This window comes from Accipiter gentilis, chromosome 4, assembly GCF_929443795.1.
Source record: "Accipiter gentilis chromosome 4, bAccGen1.1, whole genome shotgun sequence".
In the NCBI taxonomy this organism is placed as follows: domain Eukaryota; kingdom Metazoa; phylum Chordata; class Aves; order Accipitriformes; family Accipitridae; genus Astur; species Astur gentilis.
Genome location: NC_064883.1, coordinates 22,835,306 through 22,842,288, shown reverse-complemented (window position 1 = coordinate 22,842,288; position 6,983 = coordinate 22,835,306). Strand labels below are relative to the sequence as shown.

The 6,983-nt window shown below is 45.6% G+C and overlaps 1 long non-coding RNA gene across 2 annotated transcripts in view; it reads right to left on the bottom strand.

The window, feature by feature from the left end:
• LOC126037820 (uncharacterized) overlaps positions 1 to 6,920 on the bottom strand; it is an 11,037-nt gene extending 4,117 nt beyond the window's left edge. For both annotated transcript variants that reach the window (XR_007505820.1, XR_007505819.1), the window contains exon 1: positions 1 to 6,920. This exon is cut by the window's left edge. This is a non-coding gene — a long non-coding RNA (uncharacterized LOC126037820).
• Between the last annotated feature and the right edge of the window lie 63 nt (positions 6,921 to 6,983).

The window sequence follows — 6,983 nt, the reverse complement described above, 5'->3', positions numbered from 1 at the left end:
TTTTCCTTAGAATGTCTTTATACTTTCTCCCTAACTCCTGAAAGCAGGGCTTTAAACAAACACAAAGCCTCTCCTTAATCTACCTCAAAACCTCATCTTTCCTGGAAATATACTCCATAGCGGCCAGTTTGCTGTGCCATGTGCTTCTGACTCATTTTGCAGAAGATGGGTGCTACCATTCTCCAACTATCACACCTGCTGTGACAGTCCTCCATTGTAAATTTTGACTGCCACACTTCTGCACCTGAGACTGTATCTGCATTACCTGCATGGGTGACACTTACGCAAGGCCCCTTATCACCGTGTAAGGCCCCTAAACACCAACCAGAGCCTATAGTGTGCTACTGCAGTGTGAGAAAGACCTGGATTAAGAGATCTGGAGCACTGGTTTGTGCTGACTCTATGAAGACCAACTATATTGCAAGCTAGTAGTGAAGGAGACTACTCAGTTGTGATTTTGTGGTACTTAATTTTGTGCAGAGCTTTGTTACCACGGTGACAGGAACTAAATAAAACTGATACGGTTTCCGAAACCTTCCCTCAGTGGAGAGTGGCATGTGGGCTGAACTGTTTTTAACTGACTTAGGTGCTGATTTTGGGATAGAACTGCATGGAAAGGACAAGGATGTTTGAATACATACCTGAAGTCCATCTAGATTTTAATGTTAAGAGGGCAGATCTCCATTTTGACAAAGCAGCCTTTCATGTATAGCCCTTGCAAATGTTTTGTATTATTTTGGGGGAAGATTTTCTCTCTCCATAGGGAGGTAACATTCCCATTATGCTCTGTCCTACAGATTAGAGCAGTCCAAAAAGGAACAGAGTGAGCTGAATAAACGGACCCCATCCAATACGCTGCTTCTCTAGCATGCTTTTCTAATATGTCTGGTCTAAAGGACAGTCATTGGAAATTATTAAACTAGATGAGAAATGGGTAAAAAATCTAAAACCAAACCAACAAAAAGTTGGAGAGATCTTAGAAATAAAGTAGGGTTAATCTTTCAACCTTGTTTTCATGAGGTATCAGTATATGGATTTATAATTTTACATGTAGCACTTGAATATGCACACCCAGAATCAACAGGGTTTGTGTGCTTATGTGTTTTCAAAATCATGGGTTACCTACGAAAGGACCCTTGCCCATGAGAAATTTCCTTTGGTGTGTATGTATGTTCAGTATCATATTTTCCCAGCCCGAGTCAGTCAGGCTTTGTGTTCATATAGGCACAGACCTTCGAGTTGTACAAATAGTGCCACACTTCTGATGCTATCCAAGGATTTTGCTGCAAAGAAAAGTTGTGATGTTACAGTAAACACCCTTCATTCAATATTTATGATAAAATTACATGATTCACACGTGCTTTTTGAGTGCATCTAAATGGATCAGCCTCAGCCCTCCTGCTGATTCATTTTGTATCATTTTCATCATGAGAGTATTTGTGAACATTTCAGTGACTTCAAAACATTGGGATCTGATATCACAATGGTTGAGGCCATTACATTTTAAATCCCATTTTCCCTTTTACTAGACTTTTATCAAGATGGCCCAAGAAAATGAGCTTGTTAAAAGGTTTTTCCACTTATTTCACAGGAACAACATTCAGCACCAATGCTATGTTGCTAGGTAGCCAGGTGATCTTAAACTGGAAAGCATCTCAGCTCTTAGATTCCTGCAAATCTCACATACATATGCTTGCCCAGCAGAATCTCCAAGATTACATGATTTATACAGCAGCATATATTGTAAAAGCTTTAGATTTATAATTGATACTTATGTTACTTTGTTAGTTTGAAGTATGCAGGTTTCTGGTACATTGTCATTCATGATTTTTTTTCTCTCCGCTCTGCATGCTCAGTTGATTTCCCTCTATCTGTGTGTACTAGGTCTGGCTGGGGTGAAGTTAATTCTTTTCATGGCAACTTGTATGGTGCTGTGTTTTAGATTTGTGACCAAAACAACGCTGATAACATGCTAATGTTTTAGCTATTGCTAGACAGCCTTTGTACAGCATCAAGGCTGCCTCTGTTTCTTACCCTGCCCAACCAGTGAATAGATTGGGGGTGTACAAGAGATTGGGAGGGCACACAACCAGAGAGATGACCCAAACTGTCCGAAGAGATATTCCATGCCGTGTAATGGCATGCTCAGCAATACAATGGAGAGGAGCAGGGTTTAGGTCGTTTAGCCGTCTTTTGCTCAGGAACAGGTTGGGCATCACTCTACCTGTGGGAGGCAGTGAGTGATTGCCTTTGCATCACTTGTTTATTGTTTTTTTTCCTCCTTCCACTTCTTCTTTGCTTATAAAATTATCAACCCATGAGTCTTCTTGTGTTTGCTCTTCCTTTTCTCTTCTATTCTGGGGGCGGGGGACATGAGTGAGCAGCTGTGTGGTGCTCGGCTGCCTACCCGGGTTAACCCACAACTCTGTGTCATGGCCAAACCAGAAAGAGCTCGTACTTCCCTAGAAATGAAAGTGTGTTTGTGTACGCTATGAGGAAGCTGCCAAAGAGGGAGAGGAACTGCAAGCATCAAAGTTAAAGATTCTGTGTTCCACCTGCAGCCATTTCACTCCCGATGTGATGGTATAAAGTAAGAACGAAACAGAAAACAAGTGACCACACGTGTCAGTACATGAAACAAAGTGACCACAAGAGGGTACTGGAGATGTAAAACCACGGGTAACCACCATCAGGTCACCTCTAACCAGCAGCCGGCCATAAGGCACCAGGAAAACCTCGCTCTTCCCATTGTGCCTTGGGAACAACGTGTGTAAGCCCTAACTCATCCCTTCCTACCCCACGGAGCAGGGTCTGGCAACGGCAGCCAGGCTGGAGAGGCAACATCCGAGCCTGTTTGCTCTCCGTTCCTTAGCAGGGATGCACGGAATACCAACAGGGGAGACTTCCACAGCTTAATACAAACTGGGATTTAATAACAATCACCAATAAGGCAATACATGATACGTCAGCTCTGAGAGCTTTTCAGAGGAACAAGTTATGATGTGGATGTAGATTACACAGGTACTATTCTGTTATTGCCAAAGTTTAATTTTTGTCACTAATGCATTTTGCTAGTAAAGCTTAAAGGTCACGTCCCTAAGGATACGGCACCGTTTGTGTTAGCAGAGCCTGGCCTTCTCTTTGGATAACAGTCATCTTGGATTGAGCATTACTAGAGGACAAGTGAAAGTGAGATTGCAGAGGGAGGGAGAAGAAGGAGGTGTTATGTGGCTTTAGATCCATCTTCATCACCAGAGGGTCATGAAAGGATTGCTGTGTTAACAAGCAACACGGCTCCTAGCACTCGGGTCCCAGACGCTGCAGCAGAGAGAGATCCTTTTCAAGGTGAGTGGACTGGCCTAACAGAGAACGTCTCCAGCTAGGGAGATTTATGAAGATCTACTCTATACTGGCAGCAGAAGGCCTGGCAAGACTGTGCTCTCCCTGCAGGAGTTACGCTGACTATTTCATCCCCTCAGAGAGCCTTGCTGCTCTCCTTGGGCAAGCCACTTGAGGCGAGGGCTTACTCTGCCCACATAACACTCCAAATCAACGGCATTAACTACCTCTTCCACAAACACACGCTGCTTGTTTATGTGCTCCTAAGGTTTCTGAAATTCAAACACTTGGCCCAAGAATGTAACTTAAGTACACTGCCTTTCAAGAGCCCCTAAGGAGAAATGTTGGGGAGGTGGGGGGGTGGGGGGTGATGGATGGATGACACAAAAACACTGGGGTTTAGAGAGAGCTCAGACCACATAAAATCACTCTGTAAAATCCACAGCAAATGCTCTGAGATCTGGAAAGTCCACAGCTCTGCATTACACCCTGAGCCACCATCTGCACCATGCATCACGGATTTATTTTTCGTCGTCTCATCTTACCCTGCAAGTAATGAATAGGGCAACCCTGGCTGCTCCATCTGCAGCAAGGAGACTGCTGGCACACCCCGTGCTCCAGGCCCATGACCGCACTGCTTACAGCCTCAAACAATATGTTATTTTACACAATAATGAACAAACTGCCAGCCCTGCTGTCCCCTTCTTCAGAAATAACAAACCCAAACCGTACCTCAGTACGAAACATTTAAATGATGAGGCTCGCTGGCTCGCACGATGCACCAAGGCAAATGTTTCCTGTTGTCCAACTTGCAAGCGATATCTTGGCAAATAGTTTTCCTGCACTTGATAATCCTTACATTTGCAGAGTGATTCAGCATGACTCAGTGGCAGCAGCAGAGGTCAGGATTTGTAGTGAATTCTTACCAAAGCCAGGCAAGGAGATGCTGGGGTCCTAAAGTAACTGCAAGCAGGTTTTTATTTAGGGTGTATCTTTGGGGAGCTGACGTGAGAAAGGACGCTGTAAATAAAATGCCTGGCTTTTTATAATCCAGATGCCTCATTAAATGCAAACATGCTTTAACTTGGCAGAGGCTTGTGGAAGAAGGCAGCGAACAGCAATATTATTTACCATTTTTTTCATGTTAATTTTCTTATGCCACAAATTGCAAGACTTAAACATAAAAACAGAGCTGAAAGCCTGCCCCTACAAGGAAGCAAAATGTCATCATTAGAATAGCTGCTATCTCTGTGGTTTGTTAATTATGCATTTCTGCTTTACTGGTTTCCTGAGATGGGTGATGGAAATTGAGAGAAGAAAAATAAGAACCACCAGCTTATGAGCTCGATCAAAGCTACAAAAGTGATTCCACATTCCTGAATTCAATGAATTTTCAACACTACTGCCCTTGGAAGCAGAAAAGGTTTGGGTGGGGGAGGGAAAAAGGAGGACTTTAACAGAAATATTTCTGCCAACTAAAGACCACCAGGAGAAGAATAACACAAATTGCAGTGTGCAGTTTGAGGATCTGCGCACAGCTTCAAGCTAATCCTTCCTCTGGTGGAGAAAGTCTGTGTAACATCTCTGTGTACTGAGTTTGTACAATTTTCAGAAGACAAGGCCTAGGTTTCTCTCGCTGGCACCACAGTGATGTCTAATTTAGGCAAAACTTGCATTGATTTAAAAGACCCTGACATATTCCTATAGGTCACTCCCAAGCAACTGCAAAGCCAGATGCTTGTCAGAAATTCTAAGTTGCCTGTGCTTCTGTCAAAGAAAGCTGAACCCACTGCAGTAGCCTGGCAGAGGCTTGTCCTCCCCAAGTGATAAAGTCATAGTTTACCTAGAAATAGGGGGAAAAATGGGAATGTTGTTCCAAATTCACTAGATGGTAGTATCTAGGCTAATTCACCAGGTATGACAGCATCATTCAGTTAGGCATAGTTAATGGCAGGTTCCTCAGAAGCTCTCAGAAACGGTATCCCTAACTGCTGAAAGCAAGGAGCAGACTGAGTTATAGCGGTGGTGGTACGCGTCTCGGCCCTGCTGCGTGGCATGAATGGCATGCATGGAAAGTGCAAAGGGCTCAAATGCTGAACTCAGTTTCAGTTCCTGGACCAGCATATTTTATTTATGATGATGGCATTTTCCTCTCCATGCACAGCAGGACTATTCACCAAAATTATCATCTGATTTAAACAAAGATAAAACTATCTACTATTATTAAGGACTTAAATGCCATTTTTTGCACTGACTGAATAAAATAACCTTAAGTGCTTGCGTCCTCACTCCCTTTCTCCTTCTAGCCCCCTTGTCTGTTTCTTCCTGATTGTTATTTCTCCTCTTTTCCCCTGCATTGCTCTCTGCCACATTTCAGTTTCCACCCTTTCTCAATTTCCTTCCATAACGTGACACAGCCAACATCAAAATAAGTGCCACTTTAGCTCCTATTTCAAGGATGCTAACAGGGTCAACAGGATTCACACTTCCGACAGCCTTTTTATCAAACTGTCTGTAGATTCAGGGGTTGTGCGTAAGACATTTTACCAGTGTTACTGTACTGCTATAGAGCAGGACAATTCCCCATTACCTTGTGTGCCACAAGAGGCACATGCATATGCACATATAGTATAGTAGATAATCAATAGATTGCCACCTCGAGATGCCGCACACTTGCCAGCCTTGCTGCATTGTAATATATAAAGGTCCGATCCCCGCGCTTACGAGTTGCAGATGGCTCGAACCCAACTCACCTAAGCACTTGTCTAGACAAATGTGCTTCTAAAATGGAGTTAACAACTCTCAGCTTGGACACCGTCTAATCCCAGTAAATTGCGTTAGCTAGCCTCATTAAACCCCAAGTTCATTTTAACCAGATAACGTGCATTAAAATACAATTTGAACCTGGGTTTTAACATGCGTTACAAAACATGTATTGTTCTCAAAAAGCACCTACTTTATATTTTGGACTAGACACGGCCATCCATCTTGATGGGTTAAACTGATTTATTTTTCGATAACGTTGGTTCAATTGAGTTAACAAGATCAAAAGCTCCCAACACTCGTTAAGTTGCAGGCTAACGCACTTGAAGGCATATTATCATCTGGCTGTGCTCCCGAGCGGAGCCCAGGTTTCAACCTGAGGGGCTGGGTGCACACTCGGGGCAAGGGCCCCCTTTCCCACCGGCCTTACCACAGCTGCGGGGTAGCATCCCACCCAACACCCGTCCAGAAATTAGGCCGGGAGAAATTTGGCCGCCGTCCGTCGCCAAACCAACGCGCAGCTCGCACCGGCCTTTAAAAGCCGCGGGCTCAAGGGCGGGCGGAGGGCTGCCGCGGCCAGCAGCAAGATCTCCGCCGGCCCTCGGGCTGCCCCACAGCCGCCGGACGCCCTGACTGACTGCCGCCGGCCCCGGGGGACGGCGACGGCGACGCGGCAGCTTCGGGCGTCGACACCCCTGGGCAGGCACGGCGTATTCGGTCCTCCGTGCTGCCCCCGCGCCCGAACAGCTCCCGGCGGGGACCGCCACACCGCTCCCTCCCGCTCGGGACGCGCCCGCAGGGAGCCCGCGTCCCTCCCCGGCCCGGCCCGGCCCGGCCCGGCCCCAGCTCTCCCCGCCCTCCCCTCTCCCGCCCACGCCGCC